The following is a 13999-nucleotide window of genomic DNA, read 5'->3' on the forward strand; positions in this document are numbered from 1 at the left end:
AAATAGTTGAGGCACCAGCACTGATCCCTGTGACACTCCATTAGTTACAGGTTGCCCATCTGAAAATGCCCCATTTATCCCCACTCTCTGTTTCCTGTGAGTTAGCCAATTCTATATCCATGTGTGTGTAGTTTTCAGATTGTGTCTGTCAGTGTCTGGTACTCTGAGTTTTGGACTCTTTCACAATCTCTCAGTGCTACTATTTGTGTGTTAGGTTCCTTTAGATGACTGTGGTTAGCACCGCAGCCTTACAGCTCCAGGGACCCGGGTTCGATTCCGGGTACTGCCTGTGTGGAGTTTGCAAGTTCTCCCTGTGTCTGCGTGGGTTTTCTCCAGGTGCTCTGGTTTCCTGCCAAAAGACTTGCAGGTTGGTAGGTAAATTGGCCATTAGAAATTGTCGCTAGTATAGGTAGGTGGTAGGGAAAGGTGGGGATGTTTGGTAGGAATATGGGATTAGTGTAGGATTAGTATAAATGGGTGGTTGATGTTCGGCACAGACTCGGTGGGCCGAAGGGCCTGTTTCAGTGCCGTATCTCTAATCTAAAAAAAAAACCTTTCAGCATCTGGCACTTAGCATGTGTTTCAGACGATAGAGGTCGAGGTCAAGGAGGACCTCCATGAGGTGAAGATTCAGGAGGCCTCACTCTTTGCCACAGAGGCCTCCAAAATCATCTTCCGGTCCAGAGTCCACTCCATTGAACAGGATGAGATGTGTTTGCACTACCTCTTCCAAAAGCTTCACACAGCTTCATCAGAAGCCTGAAGGAAGAGGATGGCTCGGTAACGTCTTCGCAGTCCGACATACTAAGAATTAGCAAATCCTTTTATGCCGGGCTGTCTGACGCGAAGCGCACAGACAGCAGAGCTTCCTGTGATCGATCACAGCTGTCTTAGATGATAGCATGAGGGAGAGACTGGACATGCCGCTAACTCTGGACAAGCTGACAAAGGCCGTCAAGTCCTTTGAGACGAGTAAAACTCCCGGAAGCGATGCCTTACTGGTTGAGTTGTATTCGGCCCTGTGGGACTGGATCGGCCCAGACCTGCTGGAAGTATACGAGAGTATGCTCCTGGCCGGCAGCATGTCAGAATCCATGAGGAAAGGCATCATCACCCTCATCTCCAAGCGGAAGGGGGAGAGGGCAGGAATCAGAAATTGGCAGCCCATCTCACTACTTAATTTTGACTACAAGATGCTGTCCAAAGTCATAGCCAGTCGAGTCAAGTCTGCTCTGGAGTTGGTGATTCACCCTGATCAGACCTGTACTGTACCCGGCAGGAAGATCTCTGATAGTCTCGCGTAACTCAGGGATACGATCGCCTATGTACGGGACAGGAGGGTGTACACCTGCCTCATCAGCCTGGACCAGGAGAAGGCTTGTGACAGGATATCGCACACCTTCATAATGGATGTGCTTTCCAAAATGGGGTTTGGGGAGGGAATCTGCAATTGGATCAAACTGCACTTCACAAATATCAGTAGCGCTGTCTCAATCAATGGGTGGGAATCAGAAAGTTTTCCGATCCAATCTGGAGTCAGACAGGGCTGTCCTCTCTCCCCGGTCTTGTTTGTTTGCTGTTTGAACCCTTTGCTAAGTATATTAGGAAGGATGTGAACATAAGAGGGGTGACAATCCCAGGCAGCAGAGCCACTCAGGTTAAAACCTCCCTGTACATGGATGACGTCGTCGTCTTCTGCTTGGACCCGCTGTCTGTGTGCATCTGCAACCAGTTCGAACTGGCCTCAGGGGCCAGAGTTAACCAGGGCAAGAGCGAGGCCATGTTCTTTGGGAACTGGGCTGACCAATTCTTTGTCCCCTTCACCATTAGGTCACAGTACCTGAAGATGCTGGGGATATGGTTCGGAAGGGCTGGGGCGTGCACCAAAACCTGGGAGGAGTGAGTAGCCAGGGTACAACATAAGCTGAGCATGTGGGAGCAGCGATCTCTCTCCAATATGGGTAAGAACCTGGTCATCAGATGCGAGGTGCTCACGTTGTTGCTGTATGTGGCGCAGGTCTAGCCCATACCCCACTCCTGCGCTCTGGTGGTCACCCAAGTCATTTTCCACTTCATCTGGGGATGCAAAATGGACCGGGTCCGGAGGGACACGATGTTCAAACCTCTGGATAAGGGCGGGAAAAATGTACCCAACGTTGCCCTCATCCTGATGACTACCATCGTGTGCGGCGGCATCGAGCTGTGTGTAGATCCCCAGTACGCAAACACCAAATGTCACTATGTGCTGAGGTTCTATCTGTACCCGATGTTGAGAAGGATGGACTTCGTCACATTGCCGCGGAACGCTCCATCCTGTTGGGCCGTGCCGTACCACCTATCCTTCGTGGGAAAATTTCTGCAGAAAAACACCTTTGACCACCAACCCATCAGGCAGTGGTCTGCATGGAATGTCCACAAGGCCCTACGGGAAAAGGAGATGGTGGATCCTGTTGGATGGTTCCCCAAGCAGACTGCCAAAGTCATTAGACAGAATGCCTCATCACCAGAACTTTCAAACAAGCACCAAGGTGTAGCTTGGCTGGTGGTGAGAAGAGCCCTCCCCGTCAGATCCTTCCTGCACGCCCGAAGTCTCACACCCTTCGCACAATGCCCTTGAGGTGGCTGCGGTGGGGAAGAGACGGTTGCCCACGTCCTTCTGGAATGTGTCTTTGCAAAGCAGGTGCGAAAAGAGATGCAGTGGTTTTTGTCGAGGTTCATCCCAAGCAGCTCTGTAACACAGGAGTCTGTGCTGTATTGGCTGTTCCCAGGGACATACACAGAGATAAACATCAACTGCTGCTGGAGGACTATCAATTTGGTCTGCCCCACGAAACTTGCTGGTCTTCCAGCACAAAGAGTTGTCCACGACCGAATGTTGCAGACTGGCACATTCCAAGGTCCAAGACTACGTGCTGAGGGACGTACTAAAGCTTGGGGCAGCCGCAGCAAAGGCTCAATGGGGAAACACCACTGTGTAAGGTCCCCCCACCAAGCTGAACTGCAGGGCTGGATCCATAGAAAACCCCTCGAACTTTATCGGGAAAATATTTGTTTGCTGTAAAATGTACATGGTACGTAAAATGAAATGGAAGGGTTGTGAGGCAATTCACTCCTGTATTGAAGGAAACTGATCTCCTTTGCACTCTTTGTATTGTCTGACTCGATGATGTTTGGAACTGTTCTGTATTGTTTTTTCTTACAGACTTTTATGAATAAAGTATATTTTGGAAATAAAAAAAGTCAGGAAGAGTAAAGACCAGCGGGAAAGCTCAGTCCAAGGCCAAGTCTCACTCCTCCCGGGCTGGACTGGAGTTCCCAGTGGGCCGTGTACACAGGCTCCTGAGAAAGGGCAACTATGCTGAGCCTGTGGGTGCTGGCTGCTGTGCTCGAGTATCTAACCACTGAAATCCTCGAGCTGGCCGGTAACGCGGCCCGGGACAACAAGAAGATCCGCCTCATCCCCCGACACCTGCAACTGACCGTCCGCGACAACGCGGAGCTCAACAAGCTGCTGGGAGGGGTGACCATTGCACAGGGCGGGGTGCTGGCTAATATCCAGGCCGTGCTGCTGCCCAATAAAACCAGCGCTCAGAGCTCCCAGAAAAAGTAAAGCGGCCAAAATGTCATCTAATAAGCCAAAGGCTCTTTTCTGAGCCACCCACAGTCTCTGTGAAAGGGCTGATTACTGTCTAATTCCAAAACATTTGTAACAGGAATGGCAACTATTTAAAATGTTTAAGCAACTATTTCAGTGACTTCTCACTGTCTCCCTGAAGCCTGTGTGAAGGGGAATTACCCATTGTCCATAATTTATTAATTCCAAAGGATGTAGGTGCTTTGGAGAGGGTGCAGAGGAGGTTCACCAGGATGTTGCCTGGTATGGAGGGCGCTAGCTATGAAGAGAGGTTGAGTAGATTAGGATTATTTTCATTCGAAAGACGGAGGTTGAGGGGGGACCTGATTGAGGTGTACAAAATCGTGACATGTATAGACAGGGTGGATAGCAAGAAGCTTTTTCCCAGAGTGGGGGATTCAATTACTCGGGGTCACGAGTTCAAAGTGAGAGGGGAAAGGTTTAGGGGGGATATGCGTGGAAAGTTCTTTACGCAGAGGGTGGTGGGTGCCTGGAACGCGTTGCCAGCGGAGGTGGTAGACGCGGGCACGATAGCGTTTTTTAAGATGTATCTAGACAGATACATGAATGGGCAGGAAGCAAAGAGATACAGACCCTTAGAAAATAGGCGACATGTTAAGAAAGAGGATCTGGATCGGCGCAGCCTTGGAGGGCCGAAGGGCCTGTTCCTGTTCTGTAATTTTCTTTGTTCTTCGTTCTTTGTTCCACACGGAGTTTGAGTTACTTGTCCCATTATAGATTGCTGAACAGAGTTGTTTCCCGCCAGTTCGAACAGTTGACAACAATTGACAAATTAAATCTGCTTGTGAAATAGCGCCCGGAATTTGTGACAGTAAAAGTGGAATATGGAAACAGGTTTTTAACTTGTTACTGGACTTTTTTTTATTATTTCCAAAATATGCATTATTCATAAAAATCTGTAAAAAGTACATGACTAAACAGTTCTAAACAGCACCAAGTCGAAAATTACAAACAGTGCAAAGGAGGTCAGTTTCCTTCATTGCAGGAGTGAGCTGCCTCACAACCCTTCCATTTCATTTTCCATGCCATATACATTTTACAGCAAACGAAAATTTTCCTGATACATTTCGAGGGGTTTTCCATCGACCCAGCCCATCCGTTCAACTTGGTGGGGGGACCTTACACAGTGGTCTTTTCCCATTGAACATTTGCTGCGGCTGCCCCAAGCTTTAGTGCGTCCCTCAGCACATCGTCCTGGACCTTGGAATGTGCCAGTCTGCAACATTCGGTCGTGGACAACTCTTTGTGCTGGAAGACCAGCAAGTTTCGGGCAGAACAACGGGTGTCTTTCACCGAATTGATAGTCCTCCAGCAGCAGTTGATGTTTATCTCAGTGTGCGTCCCTGGGAACAGCCCGTAGAGCACAGACTCCTGTGTTACAGAGCTGCTTGAGATGAAGTTCGACAAAAACCACTGCATCTCTTTCCACACCTGCTTTGCAAAGACAAATTCCAGAAGGAGGTGGGCAACCATCTCTTCCCCACCACAGTCACCTCGAGGGTGTTGTGCAGAGGGGGTGAGACTTCGGGTGTGCAGGAAGGATCTGACTGGGAGGGCTCTTCTCACCACCAGCCAAGCTTCATCTTGGTGCTTGTTTGAAGGTTCTGGTGATGAGGCATTCCGCCAAATGACTTCGGTGGTCTGCTTGGGGAAGAGGATCCGCCATCTCCTTTTCCTGTAGGGCCTTGAGGACATTCTGTGCAGACCACTGGCTGATGGACCGGTGGTCAAAGGTGTTTTTCCGCAGAAACCGCTCGACGAAGGATAGGTGGAACGACACAGTCCAACTGGATGGAGCATTCCGCGGCAATGTGACAAGGCTTCGCAACACCGGGGACAGATAGAACCTCAGCACGTGGTGACACTTGGAGTTTGCGTCTACACACAGCTTGATGCAGCCACACACGAAGGTAGTCATCAGGATGAGGGTGATGTTGGTTACATTTTTCCCACCCTTATCCAGAGGTTTGAGCATCGTGTCCCTCCGGACCCGGTCCATTTTGGATCCCCAGATGAAGCGGAAAATGGCTCGGGTGACCGCCACAGCGCCGGAGTGGGGTTTGGGCCAGACCTGCGCCATGAACAGCAACAACGTGAGCGCCTTGCACCTGATGACCAGGTTCTTACCCACATTGGAGAGAGATCGCTTCTCCCACATGCTCAGCTTGTGTTGTACCTTGGCTGCTCGCTCTTCCCAGATTTTGGTGCACACCCCGGCCCTTCTGAACCATATTCCCAGCACCTTCAGGTAGTCTGAGCTGACGGTGAAGGGGACAAAGGATCGGTAAGCCCTGTTCCCAAAGAACATGGCCTCTCTCTTGCCGTGGTTAACTTTGGCTCCCGAGGTCAGTTTCAACTGGTCGCAGATGCTCATCAGTCTGCACACAGACAGCGGGTCCGAGCAGAAGACCGCGACGTCATCCATGTAGAGGGAGGTTTTAACCCGAGTGCCTCCTCTGCCTGGAATTGTCACCCCTCTTCTGCTCACATTCTTCCTAATAGACTCAACAAATGGTTCAATACAGCAAACAAACAAGACAGGGGAGAGAGGATAGCCCTGTCTGACTCCAGATTGGATCGGGAAACTTTCCGATTCCCACCCATTGATTGAGACTGCGCCACTGATGTTTGTGTAGGGCAGTTTGATCCAATTGCAGATTCCCTCCGCAAACGCCATTTTGGAAACACGTCCATCATGTATGTGTGTGATATTCTGTCAAAAACCTTCTCCTGGTCCAGGCTGATGAGGCAGGTGTCCACCCTCCTGTCCCGTACATAGGCGATTGTATCCCTGAGTAGTGCGAGACTATCGGAGATCTTCCTGCCAGGCGCAGTACAGGTCTGATCAGGGTGGATCACCAACTCCAGAGCAGACTTGACTCGACTGGCTATGACTTTGGACAGAATCTTGTCGTCAACATTAAGCAGTGAGATGGGCTGCCAATTTCCAATTTCTGCCCTCTCCCCGTTCCGCTTGTCAATGAGGGTGATGATGCCTTTCCTCATGGATTCTGATATGCTGCCGGCCAGGAGCATACTCTCGTATACTTCCAGCTGGTCCAGGCAAACCCAGTCCCACAGGACACAATACAGCTCAACCGGTAAGCCATCACTTCCGGGAGTTTTATTCGTCTCGAAGGACTTGACGGCCTTTGTTAGCTCATCCCGAGTTAGCGGCTTGTCCAGTCTCTCCCTCCTGCTGTCATCTAAGACCTCTGTGATAGATGACAGGAAGGACTGGGAGGCTCTTCTGTCTGTGGGCTTCGCGTCATACAGCCCAGCATAAAAGGATTTTCTGATCCTTAGTATGTCGGACTGCGAAGATGTTACCGAGCCATCTTATTCCTTCTGACTGCTGATAACAGAGCTCTCTCTGTGTACCTTTTGGAAGAAGTAATGCAAGCACATCTCATCCTGCTCAATCGGGTGGACTCTGGACCGGAAGATGATATTGGAGGTCTCCGTGGCAAAGAGCGAGGCCTGCTTTCTCTTCACCTCTTGGAGGTCCTCCTTGACCTCAACCCCCATCGACTGTAGCCGGAGCAGATTTTGCATACTTTTCTGGAGTCAGGACATTTCCCTCTGTCTCTCTCTCGCTCTCTGAACACCTTTTGAGGAGAAAGAACCTCTTGATGTTCTCCTTGATCGCGTCCCACCTGTGAACTGGAGACTCAGGAGGGGTTTCACGGTTCTCCAACCTTTGTAATCCCTTTTAAGTTCCTCAACGTTCTCTGGGTTTAGCAGTGTAGCATTGAGCTTCCACGTCCCTCTGCCAACCCGCTAGTCGTCCTGTAAGTGACAGTCGGCCATTACGAGGCAGTGGTTCGACAAGAACACCGGCTTGACGTCAATGGATCTGACCGTGACGGCATGGGCCACAAACAGGAAGTCAATCCTGGAATGGGCAGACCCGTCCAATCTTGACCATGTCTATCTACGCTGCACTCCGTCTGCAGGTTTGCTGAATACGTCGTGCAGTTTTGCATCTTTTACTGTTTCTATTAGGAATCTGGACATAGCGTCCAGTTTGCTGTCGTCTCTGCCAGATCGCCCAGCTGCATCGATGATGCAGTTGAAGTCACCGCCGAGGATGACTGGCCTGCACGTTGCCAGCAGCAATGGTTGATGGCAAATGTTCATCCTGGAGTTGAGTTACTAGTGGTGTACCGCAAGGTTCTGTTTTGGGGCCACTGCTGTTTGTCATTTTTATAAATGACCTGGATGAGGGTGTAGAAGGGTGGGTTAGTAAATTTGCGGATGACACGAAGTCGGTGGAGTTGTGGATATTGTCGAAGGGTGTTGTAGGGTACAGAGGGACATAGATAGGCTGCAGAGCTGGGCTGAGAGATGGCAAATGGAGTTTCATGCGGAGAAGTGTGAGGTGATTCACTTTGGAAGAAGTAACAGCAATGCAGAGTACTGGGCTAATGGGAAGATTCTTGGTAGTGTAGATGTACAGAGAGATCATGGTGTCCAGGTACATAAATCCCTGAAGGTTGCTATCCAGGTTAATAGGGCTGTTAAGAAGGCATATGGTGTGTTCGCTTTTATTAGTAGGGGGATCGAGTTTCGGAGCCACGACGTCATGATGCAGCTGTACAAAATTCTGGTGAGGCCGCACCTTGAGTATTGCGTGCAGTTCTGGTCACCGCATTATCGGAAGGATGTGGAAGCTTTGGAAAGGGTGCAGAGGAGATTTACTAGGATGTTGCCTGGTATGGAAGGAAGGTCTTACGAGGAAAGGCTGAGGGACTTGGGGTTGTTTTCGTTAGAGAGAAGGAGGAGGAGAGGTGACTTAATAGAGACATCCAAGATAATCAGAGGGTTAGATAGGGTGGATATTGAAAGTCTTTTTCCTCGGATGATGATGGCAAACACGAGGGGACATAGCTTTAAGTTGAGGGGTGAAAGATATAGGACAGATGTCAGAGGTAGTTTCTTTACGCAGAGAGTAGTAGGGGCGTGGAACGCCCTGTCTGCAACAATAGTAGACTCGCCAACTTTAAGGGCATTTAAGTGGTCATTGGATAGACATATGGATGAAAATGGAATAGTGTAGGTCAGATGGTCGGCGCAACATCGAGGGCCAAAGGGCCTGTACTGCGCTGTAATGTTCTAGTTCTAATTCTAATTCTAATTCTAAAGACGGTCAACCGTTCGCTGCATTGAAACGGGGCGTACATGCTGATCAACCAGAGCGAAGCATTGTTGTACATTACATCTGCGATGAGGAGGCGACTGCCCACCACCTCCTTAACTTCGGAGATGGTGAAGTTACCTCCCCGCAGCAGAAGACCCAGGCCGGAGGAATGGCAATCATTACCCCCTGACCAGATCGATGGCCCGTGGGACCACCATTGCGACCACTGCCTGTCGGTGCTGAGATGTGGTATTCCACACTCCTGCAGAAACAGGGGGTCGGCTTTGACCTTGGCGAGGTAATCCATCGCATAGTGGATTTAATGCTGCGCACATTAATTGAAGCAATCCTTATACCCATTTTTTTAAAGTTAGTTGTTGCTTCCCATACCATTTGTCCTTGCTAGTCCCAGTCCTTCAGGATGTTCCTGTATACCCATAGTGTACGCAAGCTGTTTCACACTCGTTGGGCTCAGAAACCCCTCCTGGTTTTTCATGCAGGGTTTCTTCCACTGAGGTGACATCGGTGGGGGGGCGGGGGTCTTGTTGGCAGCAGGGATTGGGCTGTTCTCTGCTGTTCCCCTCTGTTCCTCCTCGAAAACATCACTGCTGCCGGCTTCCCAGAGCTGAAGTGCGCCAGACGTGTCTTTGCTCTCAGTGTCCCAGAGCTGGGATGTGTTGGCCATGTCGCTAGGTGTGGCGCTTTGGGTTTGGGGCTTGACAGGCCCATCACAGCTTCCAGTGCCCGGGGGCTGGGGGGTTTTATCTTCCAGCTCCTTTTGAGTTCTGCCGCTTCTTTTGAAGGTGCTGTCGCTCCGGCACTTCCTCATCCAGTGAAGAGGAGCTGCTGTAGTCTGTCTCAGACGGTAGCCTCCTCTTGCCACTGGTTTGGGTGGTGGCCTGTTCCGCTTTTGGATGTCTTTTCTTTGTGGTTTTCCTTTGGACAAACTGCCACTGATCTGTTTGTCCATCTGCTGCCTCCTCCTCCATTGATTCTGTCTGTGGAGGAGGGGTTTCCGGGTGCAGGTTAGGTGCCAGGTTGCTGGTTTCAGTTGCCTTCCCTTTCTTCTCCTTCTCAGGTAGAAGTTCCTCACTGCAGAGAAGGTTGCTTGTCTCCTTTCCAACACCGGACGCCTTCGTCGAACCTTCTCCCGGCCTTTCCTTGGACCTTGCCGCCTGAGCATAACTGAGGCAGCGTTTGGGGCAGGTTTTGTAGAGATGGCCTGCCGCACCGCACAGGTTGCAACACTTACTCTGCTTACAGTCCTTGGTCTGATGGCCTTCCTTCTTGCAGTTCTTGCAGACAACCGTGCTGCAGTTAGCTGCCACGTGACCAGATTTGCCACAGGTGCTACAAACTTTGGGCTGCCCAGCGTAGACCAAGAAGCCTCGACTTCCCCTGATAGCGAAGCTGGAGGGAGGGTGGATGATGGCTCCATTGGCATCGACCGTCAAGGTCACCTTGACTTGCCGCTTATTGGTCCAAATCCCAAAGGGGTCTTTGACATCAGTGCTGGCCACCTCGATGTACCTGGCGAGAAAGGTGAGTACATCCACCACAGGAACATGGGGGTTGGAGAGGTGAATTGTCACCACCCGGTCATGTTGTGACGGAAGCGTGAAGAGCGACTCCACTGGGAGGATCGACAGCGGCGCCCGGTCCCCTTTCTCCTTGAACGCCTTCAGGAACTTGATGCACCCCGCCACATTCTTGAATGTCATGTCGATATACCCACTGCTGGGGAAATCCTGCAGGCAGAAGATGTGCCTAGCTTGAAATCCACAGCAATCGATGAGGATTTTCTTGATGAAGAAGGTGCGATCGACCAGTGCATCTCCTTCCTTGTCCTTCACCACCACCCGAATGGTGTTCCGCACTCCCTGGCCTGAAGCTCAAAGATTGGTTATAGCCATTTTACTCAAAGCCTACCCAGGATCAAAAGCCACTGATCATGGTTTCTCCTCTGCCAAGTAAGTACTGATAAGAACAGATACTACACTTGATCTTAGCCAAAAGGCTGAGAAGCTCCACCACTGGCGGTCCTGCCTTCAGTTGCCTGGACCCCAAGCTACTGGACATAGATTTTCCAGGAATTCGCTTCTTCACTGCACTGAAATTGGAGGCTTTTTCGATTTAAAATATTCTGTCAGGTCGACAATTTAAGCCAATGCTTGGCTGCATTTTCTAATTCAAGGCTCTGCGATTGGTTAAGACATGTGAATAAGAAGAGGGTGACCAATCAGAAGTGGGTTCGGGTAAGCATGGGCTCAAACTGTGTGAATTCCAGGTCCCTGAATGACTGAGCTGAAACTCTGTCCAAAGTCATAGCCAGTCGAGTCAAGTCTGCTCTGGAGTTGGTGATTCACCCTGACCAGACCTGTACTGTACCCGGCAGGAAGATCTCTGATAGTCTCGTGCTACTCAGGGATACGATCGCCTATGTACGGGACAGGAGGGTGGACACCTGCCTCATCAGCCTGGACCAGGAGAAGGCTTTTGACAGGAAATCGCACACCTACATGATGGACGTTCTTTCCAAAATGGGGTTCAGGGAAGGGAATCTGCAATTGGATCAAACTGCTCTACACGAACATCAGTAGCGCAGTCTCAATCAATGGGTGGGAATCGGAAAGTTTCCTGATCCAATCTGGAGTCAGACAGGGCTGTCCTCTCTCCCCTGTCTTGTTTGTTTGCTGTGTTGAACCCTTTGCTGAGTCTATTAGGAAGGATGCGAGCATGAGAGGGGGTGACAATCCCAGGCAGCAGAGGCACTCAGGTGTGGTGGTCACCCGAGCCATTTTCCGCTTCATCTGGGGATCAACAATGGACTGGGTCCGGAGGGACACGATGTTCAAATCTCTGGTCAAGGGCGGGAAAAATGTACCCAACGTTGCCCTCATCCTGATGACCACCTTCGTGTGCGGCTGCATCAAGCAGTGTGTAGACCTCCAGTATGCAAACTGCAAGTGTCACTCCGTGCTGAGGTTCTATATGTTCCCAGTGTTGCGAAGGATGGGCCTGGTCACATTGCCGCGGAACGCTCCATGTAGTTGGACCGTGCTGTACCACCTATCCTTCGTGGAGCAGTTTCTGCGGGAAAACACCTTTGACCACTGATCCATCAGGCAGTGGTCTGCACGGAATGTTCTCAAGGCCCTACGGGAAAAGGAGATGGGGTATCCTGTCGGATGGTTCCCCGAGCAGACTACCAAAGTCATTTGGCAGAATGCCTCATCACCAGAACTTTCAAACAAGCACCAAGATGTAGTTTGGCTGGTGGTGAGAAGAGCCTTCCCCGTCAGATCCTTCCTGCACGCCCGAAGACTCGCCCCCTCCGCGCAATGCCCCCACGGTGGCTGTGGTGGGGAAGAGACGGTTGCCCACCTCCTCCTGGAATATGTCTTTGCAAAGCAGGTGTGGAAAGAGATGCATTGTTTTATGTCGAGGTTTATCCCAAGCAGCTCTGTAACACAGGAGTCTGTGCTCTACGGGCTGTTCCCAGGGACACACAACGAGACAGACATCAACTGCTGTTGGAGGACTATCAATTCGGTGAAAGACGCCCTTTGGTCTGCCCGAAACTTGCTGTCTTCCAGCGCAAGGAGTTGTCCACCACCGAATGTTGCAGACTGGCACATTCCAAGGACCAGGACTACGTGCTGAGGGATGCACTAAAGCTTGGGGTAGCCGCAGCAAAGGCTCAATGAGGAAAGACCACTGTGTAAGGTCCCCCCACCAGGCTGAACTGAGGGGCTGGATCCATGGGAAACTCCTCGAACTGTATCGGGAAAATGTTCATTTGCTGTAAATGTAAAACTGTAATTGGCATGACAAATGTGAAATGGAAGGGTTGTGAAGCAACTCATGATTGTGTTGAAGGAAACTGATCTCCCTTGCAATGTTTGTATTTTTTGGTGCTGTTTGAAACTGTTTGGCAATGTAATTTTTACAGATTTTTATGAATAAAGTATATTTTGGAAATTGGTCAGTTTCACAAACCCTGTCAGTTTCAGTGCAGGAAACACCGTCTCGGGGGAAATAACATCACAAGTGGGTCTGGTTCCAGTGACCGATTTAACGGCTGCTGCAAAACTCCCGGATTCCCTCATTGCAGCGAAATCATTTTGAAATTCTTTGAAAACAATGAGTGATTCTGGAGGAGTGATGTGGCTTTTCACTGAGGGCATGTGTCGACTGGGGAAATAACTAAGTGTGGAGCCTCGGGCACTGTTTACACAGCCCGTTTTGAAAATCAAATCCACTGCACATCCTTGCTGCAAATGAAATGTCAAACTCGGGGATTCCAGTTTTATACCCGAACACAGCACAGATTTATTCCAGTCAGTTCTGAACAGCCTATCCCATCTCCCGTTTCCAGGTCACTGCTCTCTCTGTGAGGCGGTGGGTGGCTCTTCGAAGAGCCTTTGTTGTGTGTTTGTGGGAAAGGGGCTGGTTTCTCAGCCGCCGAATCCGCAGAGAGTGCGGCCCTGCCGTTTCAGAGCGTACACCACATCCATGGCAGTGACCGTCTTGCGCTTGGCGTGCTCAGTGTAGGTGACCGCATCCCTGATCACATTCTCCAGGAAACCTTTCAACACCCCGCGAGTCTCCTCATAGATCAAACCCGAGATCCGCTTGACCCTGCCACGGCGAGCCAGGCGGAGGATTGCTGGTTTGGTGATGCCCTGGATATTATCACGAAGCACTGTGCGGTGCCGCTTTGCTCTGCCTTTGCCAGGTCCCTTGCATCCTTCACCTCTGCCAGACACTTTTTCCCAAAAGTATACTCCATTCATAAAAATCTGTTTAAAAAAAGCTTTACAAAACAGTCCAAAACAGCACCAAGTTGACATTCCAAAAGCGCAAAGGAAATCAGTTTTCTTCGATACAGGAGTGAGTTGCCTCACAACCCTTCCATTCCATTTTACATGCCATGTACATTTTACAGCAGACCCATGTTGGTGTCGACAGTCAGAGGGGTTTCCCATGGGTCCAGCCCTTTAGTTCACTCTGGTGGGAAGACCTTACACAGTGTTCTTTCCCCATTGAGCCTTTGCAGCGGCCATGATCCACAACATGACTGATTACTGCTGCAACTCCATATTTTGAAGCTAGCTTCAGTTCACCATTTGTGTGGTAATGAATGTGTAGTGTGTCACTGATCGAGCTTCTCTTACATGCATCATTAGCATCTTGTGTTTCAG

At 50.3% G+C, this 13999-nt stretch overlaps 1 pseudogene; it reads right to left on the reverse strand.

Annotated features, from left to right (window-relative positions):
- Nucleotides 1-10689: 10689 nt before the first annotated feature.
- Nucleotides 10690-10824, reverse strand: LOC137359439 (U2 spliceosomal RNA; annotated as a pseudogene).
- Between the last annotated feature and the right edge of the window lie 3175 nt (nucleotides 10825-13999).

This window comes from Heterodontus francisci, unplaced genomic scaffold (genome assembly GCF_036365525.1).
Source record: "Heterodontus francisci isolate sHetFra1 unplaced genomic scaffold, sHetFra1.hap1 HAP1_SCAFFOLD_102, whole genome shotgun sequence".
Lineage (NCBI taxonomy): Eukaryota > Metazoa > Chordata > Chondrichthyes > Heterodontiformes > Heterodontidae > Heterodontus > Heterodontus francisci.